Source organism: Heterodontus francisci, chromosome 1 (genome assembly GCF_036365525.1).
Source record: "Heterodontus francisci isolate sHetFra1 chromosome 1, sHetFra1.hap1, whole genome shotgun sequence".
NCBI lineage: Eukaryota > Metazoa > Chordata > Chondrichthyes > Heterodontiformes > Heterodontidae > Heterodontus > Heterodontus francisci.
The window spans coordinates 281132306-281147893 of NC_090371.1; the positions used below are offsets into that span (position 1 = coordinate 281132306).

The 15588-nt window shown below is 44.7% G+C and overlaps 1 protein-coding gene across 1 annotated transcript in view; it reads right to left on the bottom strand.

Annotated features, from left to right (window-relative positions):
• Positions 1-886: 886 nt before the first annotated feature.
• The window catches only part of stpg2 (sperm-tail PG-rich repeat containing 2), a 343238-nt gene continuing 328536 nt past the window's right edge, over positions 887-15588 (bottom strand). The window contains exon 15 of the mRNA XM_068046189.1: positions 887-2389. The gene's annotated coding sequence lies outside the window, so the exon portion shown is untranslated. The remainder of the gene's footprint in view (positions 2390-15588) is intronic.

The window sequence follows — 15588 nt, forward strand, 5'->3', positions numbered from 1 at the left end:
CTTCCAAATATACATGAGGGGTCCTAGGCTGATTGTGGGACCCCTCCCCCCGCCCCCCACCCCACCGACTTTGCAATTTTTCAGGTACAAATGGGGTGGAAGGAGGCTCGTGTGGAGCATCAACACCGCCACAGACCAGTTGGGAATTGTGGAGACTACTCCAAGAACAATGCAGAACAGTTTTGGGGAGATGGGATGACTTTTGTCGGGTCAGGAGGAGCACAAATGTTTCTCATAGTCCCATAAAATTACTGCGGCTCCAGGCACTACTTGCATAAAATTTCCAGCACAGAAACAGGCCTTTCGGCCCAACTGGTCTGTGCCAGTGTTTATGCCCCACAGGAGCCTCCTCCCACCCTACTTTATCTCACCCTATCAGCATATTCCGCTGTTCCTTTCTCCCTCATGTGCTTATCTAGCTTCCCCTTAAGTACATCTATGCTATTCACCTCAACCACTCCCTGTGATAATGAGCTCCATGTCCTCTGGTAAAAAAAGTTCCTCCTAGATACCCTATTGGATTTATTGGTAACTATCTTCTATCTATGGCCCCCTATTTATGGATTCTCCCCACAAGCGGAAACATAGTGGACGGAATTTTATCTGGGCAACAGGGGTTCTTGACGGCTGGAAAAAGCAACACCATGAACCCTGTGTCGCCTCTTCTTTGGGAGGCCTGCTGAATTTAGTGCCAATTAGACACTTAAGTGGACAGCAGCAGGCTTTCCACTGCATCAAGGACCCCGGCGATGGAAATCCCGCCCTCTGAGCGCTGCTGGCCAATCAGAAGCTGGCAGGTCCAACTCAGCAGCGCCACCACGAAGGAGGTGGCTGCTACCGGTGGAGCACCTACCCGAGGCCCAGGAGCGGTGCTGGACCAGGCCACAGTGGGTCAGGGCAGAAGGGGTGTTGAGGGGTGGGGGTCGCAGGGGAGGGGTCGGTAACAAGAGAAGGGGGTGGTTCTCATTGGCCCCTCCCCTTCCCGACGCCAGATCCCTCATCCAGGTACTAAGTACCTTTTAACAAAGGCCCCCAACCCCAAATCGGAGCCGGAAAGCAGCCCGCATGGTTTTTCCTGCCGTGCTTCCCCTGCGGTGACAGGGCTGCCTGCCACATGGATAATTGTGGCGTTGGAGGGATGAGGCCCGTAATTGGGCATTAATTTCCCATTTCAGGGTCTCAGCTGGTGGCAGGACAGGAGGCCATTCTCAGGTACTTTGAGATGGGATTGGGCGATGACGTTGAGGGGATGGTGATGGGACTGAATCCCTGATCTATCGTTTAACCCAAGTGTTTCTATACTGCTGCGACGCTTAGCAAGGATTTAGAAAATTAATTTGACGTTGGGTAGGTGAGATGAGACAACCTCTGTTACTATTCAAGGGTCAGGAACCTGATTAGGGTTGTATGTCGGTCTGGAGGCTGCGATAATGGCTTTAGCATAGTAAAACATTCCAAGGCACTTCACAGGAATGTAATCAACACAACAATTTGCATTTATGTAGCATCCTTAAAGCAGTAAAACATCTCAAAACACTTCACGAGAGCGTTATTAGACAAAATTTGGCACAGAGTCACATAGAGAGATATTAGGACAGGTGACCAAAAACTTGGTGAAAGAGACAGGTTTTAAGGAGCATCTTAAAGGAGAGAGAGGTGGAGAGGTTTAGGGAGGAAATTCCAGAGCTTAGGGCCCAGGCACAGCCTACAATGGTGGGGTGAGGTAAATGGGGGATGCAGAAGGGAGACAGAATTGGACAAACGCTGATCTCTTGGAGGGTTTAGGGCTGGAAGAAAGAAGATACAGGCAAAGGCAGATGGAATTGGAGACAGAGGAGAGAGAGTCAAAGTGCTGAGAAGTCCACAAAGAGAGTGAGAGACATGCTGCAGAAACCTGCAGGAACAGTGAGAAAAAGTCTGACAAAGATACACAGATACGACAATGAGAGAAAGTGTATCAGTGGCATTCAAAGACAGGATAGACAGAAAGAGTGGGAAGAAAGACAGAGAAAACTAGCAAATGACACATGCAGAAAAGCAACCATTAAGTGAGCGAGACACAATTTATTTATTAGTTTTGCTCCTGTACAATGACATGGAAGATTAACTAATAGCATTATGAAAAAGATCCAGTCCCAATATACATTCTTGTGTCTTTACTGTGGATCTGACTGGTCCATGTCAATTGATAGATCAGTCAGATGATCGAAAAGCAGATGAAACAATCTGTGTTAAATGAAGACAACGCTGAAAGTTTACGTGAGACAGCTGTTTCTTTTCGAAGAACCTCTCGCGTGCCAAGTGCTTTAAGATATTTTCTTTGAGAGCTGTGGAGAGCCAGTATGTTTCTCTTTGTCTTCAAAAACTCCACTCCTCTTCAACTGTTTACCTTAATTCAAGGAATCACAGGGGAGAAATAAAACACCATTAGCAATCCCTTGACCCAAGTACTAGCTGCCAACAACAACGATAGCAACTTGCATTTATAAAGCTCCTTTAATGTATTAAAATGCCCGGCGTCACTTCACAGGAGCATTATAAAGCAAAATTTGACACTGAGCCATACAAGGAGATGGTGGAGCGATTAGAATCAGGGATGCTCAAGAGACCAGAATTACAGGAGCACAGATGTCATGGAGGGTTATGGGCTGGAGGAGATTACAGAGATAGGGAGGGGGGAAGCCATGGAGGGATTTGAAAACAAGGATGAGAATTTTAAAATTGAGGCGTTACCTAACCAGGAGCCAATGCAGGTCAGCGAGCACTGGGGTAATAGGGGAACGGGACTTGGTGCGAGTAAGGACATGGGCAGCAAGAGTTTTGGATGACGTCAACATTACGGAGGGTCGAATGTAGGAAGCCAGCCTGGAGTGTGCTGGAATAGTCAAGCCTAGAGATAACAAAAGCACGGATGAGGGTTTCAACAGCAGATGAGCTGACGCAGGAGCGGAGTTGGTGACGTTATGGAGGTGGAAACAGGTGGTCTTAGCGATGGCATGGATACGTGGTCAGAAGCTCATCTCAGGGTCAAGTATGACAACAAGGTTGCGAGCAGTCTTGTTCAGCCTCAGAGAGTTGCCAAGGAGAGGACAAGAGTTGGTGGCTGGGGAACAGAGTTTGTTGCGGAGACTGAAGACAATGGCTTTTGTCTGACCAATATATAATTGGTGGAAATTATTCAGTAACCAGAGAGGAGGTGAGAAAAAATATTTTTTTACGCGAGTGGTTAGCATTTGGAATGCACTGCCTGATAGGGTGGTGGAAACAGATTCAATAGTAGGGAATTGGATAAACACTTGAAGGAGTAAAACATTGCAGACATATTGGGAAAGAGCAGAAGAGTTGATGGTCAAATGGCATTCCCCTACGCTCTACTATTTTACAATTTCATACATTTAATATTTAGTCTTTTCAGTATGACTGGCTAACAATCAAGTTCCGTTTGCTAATCATTAGCAAATTGAGTAAACAAAACCAATTCTCTAAAATAGAAAATTTAATATCAGTTAATTTTAGTGTCTAATCTTTCTCTTCTGAAACCTGCATGTTGGACACGAGAAGGATTTGTGACATGTGGTCTCACTTCAGCAGAAATCAGCTTCTTAATCCCCTGCTCTGGGACTATCTGTTCTTTCAGATGTCCTACATGCAGTGCAGTTTCTCTTTTAAACCCAAGGAGCAAAGCAATAAAATCAGAAGGTAACAGTGTGCTATTTGATTGACACACAGGATTAGGATGCCTTGGAGGAAGTTGACTCTGTAAATCCTTGACCCTGAAGGTAGACATGACCACAGTTCTTGTTTTTTTTCTTACGGCACCTTTGTCCTCCTCCTTTTGCTCTTTTTAATATAACGCTCATTAGCTCTGGAATTTGAGACCCTCTCAATAATTCAAAGAAGTCACTATCAATGTAATCCCTTGTTACTTTGTCAAGACGGTTATTGATTCATTAAAGCCCACACAGGGCTCCGTGATAGGTAACATACTAATTTTAAGCGGCATGTAATCCTTATCAGTCACGCTGGTTATGGGAGAATGGTTCTAAAGTTTAGTGGTTTTCTAATGTTTATATACATCTATATGCAGACCTGTACAAATACACATTCGTGTGTGTATATTTGCACACAGATATATTTCTATATGCTCACAATGCAACAACTTGTATTTATATGATGGCTTTAACATAATAAAACATCCCAAGGCACTTCACAGGAGTGTTATAAAGCAAAAAGTAATATCAAGCTACATATGGAAATATTATAAATGCGTTCTGATGAAAAATCAGACCTGAAACATTAGCTGTGTTTCTCTCTCCACAGACGCTGCCAGACCTGCTGAGTATTTCCAGCATTTTCTGTTTTGATTATGGAAATATTAGGTCAGATGTCTAAAAGCTTGATCAAAGAGGTAGGTTTTAAGGAGCATCTTAAAGGAGGAGAGAGAGGCAGAGAGGTTTAGGGAGGGAATTTCAGAGCCTAGGGCCTAGGCACCTGAAGGCATGGCCACCAATTGTGAAGAGATGAATATCGGGGATGTTTAAAAGGCTAGAATTGGAGGTGTGCAGATATCTCGGAGAGTTGTGGGGCTGGAGGAGATTACAGAGATAGGAAGGGGCGAGGCCATCAAGGGATTTGAAAACAAGGATGGGGATTTTAAAAACAAAGTGTTGCTGGACCAGGAGCCAATGTAGGGGTGATGGGTGGACAGAACTTGGTACAAATAAGAACACAGGCAGCAAAGTAAAAATAAAAATAAAAAATATATATAGTGAAAAGAATGTAGAGGAACAAATTTTCAATGAAATTTCAGAAATGTGCAAGAATTATAGAGTAGTTATAATGGGGGACTTTAATTATCCAAATATAAACTGGGATCGTAGTAATGTAAAGGGTAGAGAGGGGCAAGAGTTCCTAGAGTGTGTTCAGGAAAATTTTCTATAGCAATGTCCAATGAGAAAGAAGGCACTGCTGGACCTGGTTCTTGGGAATGAGGTGAGCCAAGTGGATTAAGTACCAGTAGGAGAACATTTAGGGGACAGAGATCATTGTGTCATCAGGTTTAGGTTGGCTATGGGAAAGGACAAAGAACAATCCAGAGTAAGAATAATTAACTGGCGGAAAGGCAACTTCAACGGGGCAAGAATGGATCTGTGCCAAATAAATTGGAATCAAAGGTTGGAAGGAAAAATGGTAACTGAACAATGGGTTACCTTCAAAGAAGAGATAGTTCAGGCACAGTCAAGGTATATTCCCTCGAAGGGGAAAGGTAGGGTAAGCTAAATCCAGAGCTCCCTGGATGACAAAAGGGTTAGACAGGATGATGAAGATGAAGAAGAAAAAATGGGCTTATGACAGATGTCGGGTAGATTACACAATGGACAACCAGGCTGAATATAGAAGGTTCAGAGGGGAAGTGAAAAAGCAGATAAGAGAAGCAAAGAAAGAGTATGGAAAGAGACTGGCAGCTAACATTAAAGGGAATCCTAAAGTCTTCGATAGACATATAAATAGTAAAAGGGTGGTAAAAGGTGGAGGAGTGCTGATTGTGGACCAAAAGGGGGATTTATGCATAGAGGCAGGGGGAATAGCTGAGGTATTAAATGAATAGTTTGCATCTGTCTTTACCAAGAAAGGAGATTTTTTTTTAGAATTAGAATATTACAGCGCAGTACAGGCCCTTCGGCCCTCGATGTTGCGCCGATCATCTGACCTACACTATTCCATTTACATCCATATGTCTATCCAATGACCACTTAAATGCCCTTAAAGTTGGCGAGTCTACTACTGTTGCAGGCAGGGCATTCCACGCCCCTACTACTCTCTGCGTAAAGAAACTACCTCTGACATCTGTCCTATATCTTTCACCCCTCAACTTAAAGCTATGTCCCCTCGTGTTTGCCATCCTCATCCGAGGAAAAAGACTCTCACTATCCACCCTATCTAACCCTCTGATTATCTTGTATGTCTCTATTAAGTCACCTCTCCTCCTCCTTCTCTCTAACGAAAACAACCCCAAGTCCCTCAGCCTTTCCTCGTAAGACCTTCCTTCCATACCAGGCAACATCCTAGTAAATCTCCTCTGCACCCTTTCCAAAGCTTCGACATCCTTCCTATAATGCGGTGACCAGAACTGCACGCAATACTCCAGGTGCGGCCTCACCAGAGTTTTGTACAGCTGCATCATGACCCCGTGGCTCCGAAACTCGATCCCCCTACTAATAAAGGCTAACACACCATATGCCTTCTTAACAGCCCTATTAACCTGGGTAGCAACTTTCAGGGATTTATGTACCTGGATACCAAGATCTCTCTGCTCATCTACACTACCAAGAATCTTCCCATTAGCCCAGTACTCTGCATTGCTGTTACTCCTTCCAAAGTGAATCACCTCACACTTCTCCGCATTAAACTCCATTTGCCATCTCTCAGCCCAGCTCTGCAGCCTATCTATGTCCCTCTGTACCCTACAACACCCTTCGACACTATCCACAACTCCACCGACCTTCGTGTCATCCGCAAATTTACTAACCCACCCTTCTACACCCTCATCCAGGTCGTTTATAAAAATGACAAACAGCAGTGGCCCCAAAACAGAACCTTGCGGTACACCACTTGTAACTAAACTCCAGGATGAACATTTGCCATCAACCACCACCCTCTGTCTTCTTTCAGCTAGCCAATTTCTGATCCAAAGCTCTAAATCACCTTCAACCCCATACTTCCGTATTTTCTGCAATAGCCTACCGTGGGGAACCTTATCAAACGCCTTACTGAAATCCATATACACCACATCCACGGCTTTACCCTCATCCACCTGTTTGGTCACCTTCTCGAAAAACTCAATAAGGTTTGTGAGGCACGACCTACCTTTCACAAAACCGTGCTGACTATCGCAAATGAACTTATTCTTTTCAAGATGATTATAAATCCTGTCTCTTATAACCTTTTCCAACATTTTACCCACAACCGAAGTAAGGCTCACAGGTCTATAATTACCAGGGCTGTCTCTACTCCCCTTCTTGAACAAGGGGACAACATTTGCTATCCTCCAGTCCTCCGGCACTACTCCTGTCGACAATGACGACTTAAAGATCAACAACAACGGCTCTGCAATCTCCTCCCTGGCTTCCCAGAGAATCCTAGGATAAATCCCATCTGGCCCGGGGGACTTATCTATTTTCACTCTTTCCAAAATTGCTAACACCTCCTCCTTGTGAATCTCAATCCCATCTAGCCTAGTAGGCTGTATCTCAGTAATCTCCTCGGCAACATTTTCTTTTTCTACTGTAAATACTGACGAAAAATATTCATTTAACGCTTCCCCTATCTCCTCTGATTCCGCACACAACTTCCCACTACTATCCTTGATTGGCCCTGTTCTAACTCTTATCATTCGTTTATTCCTGATATACCTATAGAAAGCCTTAGGGTTTTCTTTGATCCTATCCGCCAATGACTTCTCGTGTCCTCTCCTTGCTCTTCTTAGCCCTCCCTTTAGATCCTTCCTGGCTAGCTTGTAACTCTCAAGCGCCCTAACTGAGCCTTCACGTCTCATCCTAACATAAGCCGCCCTCTTCCTCTTGACAAGCGCTTCAACTTCTTGAGTAAACCACGGCTCCCTCGCTCGACAACTTCCTCCCTGCCTGACAGGTACATACTTATCAAGGACACGCATTAGCTGCTCCTTGAATAAGCTCCACATTTCGTTTGTGCCCATCCCCTGCAGTTTCCTTCCCCATCCTACACATCCTAAATCTTGCCTAATCGCGTCATAATTTCCTTTCCCCCAGCTATAATTTTTGCCCTGCGGTATATACCTGTCCCTGCCCATCGCTAAGGTAAACCTAACCGAATTGTGATCACTATCGCCAAAGTGCTCACCTACATCTAAATCGAACACCTGGCCGGGTTCATTACCCAGTACCAAATCCAATGTGGCATCGCCCCTGGTTGGCCTGTCCACATACTGTGTCAGAAAACCCTCCTGCACACACTGGACAAAAACAGACCCATCTAAAGTACTCGAACTATAGTATTTCCAGTCAATATTTGGAAAGTTAAAGTCCCCCATAACCACTACCCTGTTACTCTCGCTCCTGTCGAGAATCATCTTCGCTATCCTTTCCTCTACATCTCTGGAACTATTCGGAGGTCTATAGAAAACTCCCAACAGGGTGACCTCTCCTCTCCTGTTTCTAACCTCGGCCCATACTACCTCAGTAGACGAGTCCTCAAACGTCCTTTCTGCCGCTGTAATACTTTCCTTGATTAACAATGCTACACCCCCCCCTCTTTTACCCTCTTCTCTGTTCTTTCTGAAACATCTAAATCCCGGAACCTGCAACATCCATTCCTGCCCCTGCTCTACCCATGTCTCCGAAATGGCCACAACATCAGGATCCCAGGTACCAACCCATGCTGCAAGCTCACCCACCTTATTCCGGATGCTCCTGGCGTTGAAGTAGACACACTTTAAACCAAGTTCTTGCTTGCCAGTGCCCTCTTGCGTCCCTGTAACCTTATCCCCTACCTCACTACTCTCAACAGCCTGTGCACTGGAACTACAATTTAGGTTCCCATTCCCCTGCTGATTTAGTTTAAACCCCCCCGAAGAGCACTAACAAATCTCCCCCCCAGGATATTGGTACCCCTCTGGTTCAGGTGAAGACCATCCTGTTTGTAGAGGTCCCACCTACCCCAGAAAGAGCCCCAATTATCCAGGAAACCAAAACCCTCCCTCCTACACCATCCCTGCAGCCACGTGTTCAACTCCTCTCTCTCCCTATTCCTCTCTTCGCTAGCACGTGGCACAGGCAACAACCCAGAGATAACAACTCTGGTTGTTCTCGCTCTAAGCTTCCACCCTAGCTCCCTGAATTTCTGCCTTAAATCCCCATCTCCCTTCCTACCTATGTCGTTGGTGCCTATGTGGACCACGACTTGGGGGTGCTCCCCCTCCCCCTTAAGGATCCCAAAAACACGATCGGAGACATCACGTACCCTGGCACCTGGGAGGCAACACACCAACCGTGAGTCTCTCTCGTTCCCACAGAACCTCCTATCTGTTCCCCTAACTATGGAGTCCCCAATGACTAATGCTCTGCTCCTCTTCCCTTTTCCCTTCTGAGCAACTGGGACAGACTCTGTGCCAGAGACCTGCACCCCATTGCTTACCCCTGGTAAGTCGTCCCCCCCAACAGTATCCAAAACGGTATACCTGTTGTTGAGGGAAACGGCCACAGGGGATCCCTGCACTGCCTGCTGGTTCCCTTTCCTTCCCCTGACGGTAACCCATCTACCTACTTCTTTTACCTGAGGTGTGACTGCCTCCCTATAACTCCTGTCAATAATCCCCTCCGCCTCCCGAATGATCCGAAGTTCATCCAGCTCCAGCTCCAGTTCCCTAACGCGGTCTGCGAGGAGCTGGAGTTGGGTGCACTTCCCGCAGATGCAGTCAGCAGGGACACTCTTGGCGACCCCTACCTCCCACATTCTGCAGGAGGAACATACAACTGCCTTTACCTCCATTCCCACTATTCTAGATTCCCAATAAATCTACTGAAAAACCAAACGAAAAAAAAAGTCAAAACTTGTTCGCTTAGCAATCCGACGGACTGAACTTTTTAAATAAAAAGCTTACCTTATCAACACACTAGAGTCCTTTTTTTTTGGTTAGAGGAGGAGGGTGGGTGGGAGACACTACACGTGTAGTGTCTCGGGTACTGCCACTGCCCAAATAAATAGTTTTCCCCTACCCAGCAGTCCCCGGTCCTCCGAAACAAAAAAGGGATTAACTTGTAACTTACTGAAATTGACCGCTCAGCTGAAAGTCCGCTCCGCACCCCGTTCTGTCAAGGCTGCTCCTCGCAAAAGACAAAGATTTTAAAACTGCCCAAATAAATAGTTTTCCCCTACCCAGCAGTCCCCGGTCCTCCGAAACAAAAAAGGGATTAACTTGTAACTTACTGAAATTGACCGCTCAGCTGAAAGTCCGCTCCGCACCCCGTTCTGTCAAGGTGAAATTGACCGCTCAGCTGAAAGTCCGCTCCGCACCCCGTTCTGTCAAGGCTGCTCCTCGCAAAAAAAAAAGAAAAAAAAAAAAGCTACACAGATACTACCCAGGCCAGTGAAAGAGGAGGTAATTAATACACTAGAAGATTTAAATTTGATAAGGAGGATGTATTAGATAGGCTGTCTATATTTAAACTTGATAAAGCTCCAGGATCGGATGAGATGCATCCAAGAAAACTGTGGGAAGGGAGAGTGGAAATTGCAGAGGCACTGGCCATAATTTTCCAGTCTTCCTTAGACTCAGGGGTGGTGCCAGAGGACTGGAGAATTGCAAATGTTACACCCTTGTTCAAAAAAGGATGTAAAGATAAGCTTAGCAACTACAGGCCGGTCAGTTTAACTTCGGTGGTGGGGAAACTTCTAGGAATAATAATTTGGGACAAATGCAGGTTAATTAAGGAAAGTCAACATGGATTTGTTATGGGAAAATTGTGTTTAACTGACTTGTTGGAGTTTTTTGAAGGGGTAACAGAGGGTTGATGAGGGCAATGCAGTTGATGTGGTGTACACGGACTTCCAAAAAGCATTTGATAAAGTGCCACACAGTAGACCTGTGAGCAAAGTTATAGCTCGTGGAATAAAAGGGATGGTAGCAACATGGATATGGAGTTGGCTGAGTGACAGGAAACAAAGAGTACTGGTTAATGGATGTTTTTCAGGCTGGAGGAAGGTTCGTATGGAGTTCCCCAGGGATCAGTGTTGGGAACCTGGCTCTTCTGATATATATTAATGACTTAAACCTTGGTGTAGAGGGCACAAATTAAAAATTTACAGATGATAAAAAAATTGAAAGCATTGTGAACTGTGAGGAGGATAATGTAGACTTTCAAAAGGACATAGACAAGCTGGTGGAATGGGCGAGCAAGTGGCAGATGATGTTCAATGCGATGAAATGTGAAGTGATTCATTTTTATAGGAAGATCATGGAGAGACAATATAGAGTAAAGGGTACAACTCTCAAGGGGGTGTAGGAACAGAGGGACCTGGACGTATATGTGCATAAGTCATTGCAAGTGGCAGGATAGGTTGACAGCGTGGTCAATAAAGCATACAGTATCCTCAGCTTTGATAATAGAGGCAAGTAGGTTAGGTTGAACTTATATAAGACACTAATTCGGCCTCAGCTGGAGTATTGCATCCAGTTCTGGGCACCAGCACTGGAGAGAGTGCAGAAAAGATTCACGAGAATGGTTCCAGGGATGAGGAACTACATTTACGCAGATAGATTGGAGAAGTTGGGACTCTTTTCCTTGGAGAAGAGAAGGCTGAGAGGATATTTGATAGAAGTATTCAAATCATGAGGAGTCTTGACAGAGTAGATAGGGAGAAACTGTTCCCACTCGTGAAAGGATCAAGAACGAGAGGGCACAGATTTAAGGTAGAGGCCTGCTTTAGGTCGGGAAAAAGAACCCGACCAACCCACAGCAGGCCCGAGCCCAACCTGGCCCGAGTCCCTCCGATTTCGCCCTGAGCCCGACCCGACCCAAACCCGCCACTGCTCGGCCCGACCCGAGCATCTGTTTACTTACCTTCCTGACATCGAACCTGCAAGAAGCTGCAGCGCATGCGCGAGATGTCATAGTGACGTCACTCACTCACTGCGCAGACTCAGTTTTGTCCCGGCCTCCCAGCTCAGGTAAGTTTTTTTTATTTTTAATACTTACCAGCAGAGCACTTACCGTGTGTGCCTGCCCAACATGAACCGACTCGATCTGGACTCTGGACTATATATATATATATATATATATATATCTTTTTTAACTCCAATGATTACTCTAGCAGATATAAAGTGATAGTTGTAGAATGGTAGTTGCCATCATTAACTATATTGAGCAATTACTTGACTTTGTAAATGGGCTGTTTACATTTTTAATACAAATGAAAATGTTTTTACTCTCTCTCCTTAGTGACTGGCACTCCAGTCACTCTTAGATTGAACAAGTGATGTAAACCTATTCAAACTCCAATAAATTTCAGATGGTTCCAAAATTTCTGAAAGGGTTTCGTGATCTTTACCAAAAGGCATCGTCAAATATAGCTGGGAGGAAGCAGCAGCCGAGATACTTAGCAGTTGTAACAACTAAGGAAGTTAAGTATTTCACAGCCTGTCGGTGAACTGCTTATTTAAAGAAACTTTATGCATTAGCTTGCATAAATATAAGAAAGTCACTAATAAATCCAATAAAGCATTCCGGAGAAACTTCTTTACCCAGAGAGTGGTGAGAATATGGAACTCACTACCACTCTCTGGGTAACAAATGTGAAGGATTTTGCAGAGACAGCATTGATGATATTTTTGCAGTGCCTTGAGATGCTTGCTATAGATTTTCCAAGTCTCTGAAGCATATGGAGTGCAGGGATCACTGCTGCCTGGTAAACCATGAACATTGTCCCAGGTTTAAGGTCCTGGTCCTCAAATAGTCTCTTTCTCAGTCGGCCAAAGGCAGATCCTGTTCCCACTAAACCTTCAGGGCACCTGGGCCACTCCACCTCCTGTGATCTCTGCTCTTTGACAGAGTCTACTGATAGAGGTAGAGGCACAATATTAAAGAGATCGCACCAATTTTCCCCTATGAGCCTAATGTTTTCAACACATGGTAACAAACTTTTGGAGCGCACATAATAATTTTGCACGCTGAGCAGAAAGAAAGGGAAATACAGTCTTTCTATCATTTCACTTATGTTTATCTATGTGACTTATGGCCACATGTTTGTTCAAAAAGGGACATCAAAAATTTTCATTTTTTTAATCAAGCTATAACTTTATTTTCAGCTCTGGAATTAAGAAACTATGGAATAGTGGCTAGCTCCTTCAGAAAGCCTGAGGAACAGTTTAAAAGCTTTTACCTAATGGAGTTCTTTACATTTATGAAGGGGTTTGATAGGGTAGACATAGAGCTGTTTCCACTGGTCCAAAACTAGGGGGCATAAATATAAGATAGTCACGAATAAATCCAGTAGGGAATTCAGGAGAAATCTCTTTACCCAGAGTGGTGAGAATGTGGAACTCACTACCACACAGAGTAGTTGAGGTGAATAGCAAAGATTTATTTAAGGGGAAGCTGGATAAACACATGATGGAGAAAGGAATAGAAGGATATGTTGATAGGATGAGATGGAGCTCACGTGAAGCATATACACCGGCATAGACAGATTGGATCGAATGGCCTATTTCTGTGCTGTAAATTCTATGTAATACCTAACATTACTTAGTGGTATTAAAAGAATACTCCAATAAAATGCCTTTGTAACAAAACCTGATTAACATCTGATCGTTTTTATAAAGGTGCAGTCAACATTTCTACAATAGTAGCACTATAGGCTCTGTTAGAAGTGCACACAAAGTACACCTTGATTTATACACTCCTGGGATTTGGCAAACACTGCGTGAGTTATTGCGTTTTGATTAGCTGAAGAAATAAAGAACCCCTCTTGATGAAAGACTGAGGAAAGCATTGCATGTGCACATAAATAATTTTGGCTGCATTAGTTGTAGACACTTCAGTGAATGCTTAGTACTAAGAGAATGGGGCATTTACCCATTAGATTAATAGACTGAATATGAAAGCAGCAAAACAGTATAATTACATCATGTCATCAGATAATGCACTGTAAGAGGTAACAATGACCAGCACTGAAAACTTCTTTGAACTATCTCATTGGCCAGTAATAACTTTTGTTGCCAATTTAACATTAACCTTGCAAGATCAATGTACTGAACTGCACTAATTTCTTCCTGGCTTAAGAGATTTATAGGAATGAAAAGGGCAGCTACAGCTGTGCTGAGATCTTGCTGGCTGATTTATTTTCTGTAATAGCACAGGAACCAGACGGTATGAATCACACAGACCAGTTCTTGCCCCTTTTCTACAGACCTTAAAGGACCAGTATCCTCTCAGTAACCTCCACTCACCCTGGCCTATCAGAGCTCAAACATCTTTTGAGGCTTTTGTATTTAACGCGCCGCTTTTTCTCTTGCAAAGATTTTGCTCATTTCAGACTAACGTTAGAGCAGCAGACTGACATTTCATTTATACTGTGTGCTGATATGAAATGGCTGGAACAATGAGTTTGATTTTATCTGTTTAACATAGAGTGCTGCAGAGAAAGTTCTTATGTGCTGTGACCACTTCACTGTTTAAATTCCTGAAATATGGGTTCAGAAAGGGCCACTGTTTCTATGGTTCACTAGCCCCGAGATCATTCTTCTGTCTGAAGGATTTACTGTATTATTATCAACCCCATGAAAAACAAAGTTATCCAATGGATGCTCCAGGAACAGCAACACACCTTTCGATTAGGCACTTTATAGGAACATAGGAGCAGGAGTAGGCCATTCAGCCCATCGAGCATGCCCCACCATTCAATATGATCATGGCTGATCATCCACTTCAATGCCTTTTTCCCCACACTATCCCCATACCCCTTTATGTCATTTGTATTTAGAAATCTGTCAATCTCTGATTTAAACATACTCAATGACTGAGCTTCCACAGCCCTCTGGGGTAGAGAATTCCAAAGATTCACAACCCTCTGAGTGAAGAAATTTCTCCTCATCTCTGCCCTAAGTGGCCTCCCCCTTACTTTGAAATCGTGTCCCCTGGTTCTAGGCTCCCCAACCAGGGGAAACATCTTAGCTGCATCTACCCTGTCTATCCCTTTATGTATTTTGTAGGTTTCAATGAGATCACCTCTCATTCTTCAAAACGCTAGAGAATACAGCCCCAGTTTCCCCAATCTCTCTTCATAGGACAGTCCTGCCGTCCCAGGAACAAGTCTGGTGAAACTTTGTTGCCTCAATGCTGGTCTCAATGCTGAGTTCAACAATTTCCGACCGTGACCATTTCTCCCATTTGCTCAGTCAGCAGGTGTTGGTAATGGTTCTGCTGTTGCCATTAACCACTCCTCTGGACCTATCGCTTGTTTCTCTAATTGTCCCATTGCCATCCATTTTTGTCATTTAAAACCTCCTGCTCTCCGCCCTATCACAGACCTTCCCTTTGTTCCTCCCCTCCTCCACCCTCTTTCCCTGCCTCTGTACCTGCTTAAAACCTGTTACATCTGACAAAAGGTCATTGACCTGAAATATTGGCTGGAATTTTACTGGCCTCATGGAGGAGGGTTTGCGCGGGATGGGGGGGCGGGGGAGGGGGAGGCCAGAAATAACTGGAATGCTGTCGGGACAGTTCCCCGTGCTATCCTGCCTTTGGACGAGTTTCCCAGGGGCGGGCTGCCAAATGAATCGGCAACTCACTCGACGGAAGCAGGAAGCCAGTTACGTCAATTAAGGCCCCAATTAGGGGCCATTTTCTGATGCTGATGGCATTTTGCCGGATGTCAAACTGGCCCTCCGCTGAGTCCTTGAGGGAGATAGCCTCCCAACAGCAGGCTGGAGGGCCATCAGTGCCTCCTCTCACTGGCCCAACGAATAAGCCGCAAGTGTGAAAAAGCCGCAGTCAAAACCAAACCTGTGGAAGGGTTTCCCCTAGCAACTGTGGGCCTTCTTTAATTTTAAAT